Source organism: Coffea arabica, chromosome 2e, assembly GCF_036785885.1.
Source record: "Coffea arabica cultivar ET-39 chromosome 2e, Coffea Arabica ET-39 HiFi, whole genome shotgun sequence".
In the NCBI taxonomy this organism is placed as follows: Eukaryota; Viridiplantae; Streptophyta; class Magnoliopsida; order Gentianales; family Rubiaceae; genus Coffea; species Coffea arabica.
Window position 1 is genome coordinate 11,643,077 of NC_092313.1, and position 1,981 is coordinate 11,645,057.

Consider the following 1,981-nt stretch of genomic DNA (forward strand, 5'->3'; position numbering starts at 1 on the left):
TATGGGCTGGAATATTTCATGTACTGTTTGTCTGGGCAGTTTTTGTTTGGTGGGATGTATTTTGTCTACTCTATTTGAAATTGTTATCGTTTCTGGAATGTATAGTGGGATATATTTCTGGAATGTTGGGTGGGATATATTTCTGGAATAGTTTATGGACTGGAAATTTTAATGTACTTTGGTGTACTTATTACTCAAAATTGGAATGCAGAAGACGTTATTGTGTGTGCTTATTGCTCAAAACTGTTTTTAATGCACAAATATGCTTACAAGTGTATATAATAGTTAGATGTTTGTTTCATTGTTTTAGGTAGGACATCTTTCAGAAGAACAGAAGAATAAAGTGCACATTTCCATGAACAAAACAAACTACCTGGTTTTTTTCATTTCCATTCATAAGCTTTTTCATTGTCTTATTTTACAGACATTTTCATCAACAGAAGCAAAAGTGAAAAAATAGATACCATTAGACAATAGCTAACTAGTACTTTCAAGTTCTTCACTTCATCATTCAAGTTCTTCACTTCAGAATTCGAGTTCAAGCCCGACAAATGTTCTTCAACCATTGGCCTCTGTTCTTCAACCATTGGCCTCTCAAAAAAGTTTCCTCTGCCGGTTTCATCTCTATAGATGGGATTACACCATGAGAAAAATCTGCATTCATCCCTTTCACAAACAAAGTACAGCATCCCTTTGGATGGCTTTTCGGACTCAACAATCTTCACCTTTGCCTTTCTTCGACAGTCGCACAGCTTATATTGGTACCGTAGATTCCTAGCTCCACTATCCCCTCGAGAGCTTGAGGAAGACATGAGCAAATTTTTTAGCCAGTCATTTCCCTTCATCAGTAGATAAATCCCAATTTAGTTACCAACATTCTTACTTTAAACCCTAATAACAACAATTTGTTAGCCAAAACCCAAAATCAAATGCTTTTACCTTATGGGCTGCAATTTGTTAGCCAAGATTGTGTAGAAGTTCCTCGCAGGTTGACTTCGTATATAGAGGATGGCTTTACCTTTCAAACCTCCTGTGTGGTAATTTGATTTCTCCCAAAGGCTAGTTCAATTTCTCTCCATCAAGTAGAAATCGATTCTATACACAAGCATCGCTGGGAGGGAGTTTTATTGGGGGCTAAGGGGTACAATAGGAATATTTGCTAAAAATTAAGTATAAAGAATTTGTTTTTAGCTTCCAGTACATCAGTCCCGTTAATTTTACCGATTTCCGTCAGTGTTACAACTTAGTTCAAAGCACGGGGTGTCGCGTTGCATATTTTGAAACCATAGGGGGCTTAGTTGTGTATTAGGTTTAGCACAGGGGGCTTTTTTGTTTTTAACCCGAGAAACTATCTAAGAGATGGGGTCTAATTTCAAATGGTAAAGGAGGGTATCAAATCAGTGGATTAAGGGGGAAACAGTTAGTTGTATACTTAAGAGAGAAAATATGTACTTGTAACTTGTGGCAAATTAGTGACCTTCCATGTTGTCATGCAATTTCGACCATTATTAAAATTGGTGGAACCCCTATGAATATACACACGATTGTTATAGTAGAGATGTCTTTTTAGCAATCTATGATAATGTATTTTATCCAATAAATGGCAAGTTCCTGTGATTTGAGAGCAATATTCGTACCTTGAATTCTCCCACACCATGTGTTCAACCTGATCGGTCAAAAAGATCAAGAAGGAACTAAAGTAAGAAATGTTCATATTGGAAAGGAAAATGTGCAAAAATTGAAGAAATATATAATCATGCACTGCAAAAAATGTGGGCAAGCAAGTCACAATAGTGCTACCTGCAAATATGTTTCAGATTCTGGTATTGCTGGTCCATCTCACTCTACTGGTATGAAATGTGTTGTTACAAAATCTGCTACAGGCCTGCCACATAATCTGATAGAAGTAATTCTAGGAATTACAAGTCCTGAATCTGGTTTTACATAAAGGTGCTTTTGGTGCAGATACCCCTCAACATGA

The 1,981-nt window shown here is 36.6% G+C and overlaps 1 long non-coding RNA gene across 1 annotated transcript; it reads right to left on the reverse strand.

Annotated features, from left to right (window-relative positions):
• Positions 1-702: 702 nt before the first annotated feature.
• Positions 703-1,270, reverse strand: LOC140037191 (uncharacterized). Its single transcript, XR_011841116.1, has 2 exons — positions 940-1,270; positions 703-839 (listed from the first exon to the last, which is right to left on the reverse strand). It is a non-coding gene; the product is annotated as an uncharacterized lncRNA (long non-coding RNA).
• Between the last annotated feature and the right edge of the window lie 711 nt (positions 1,271-1,981).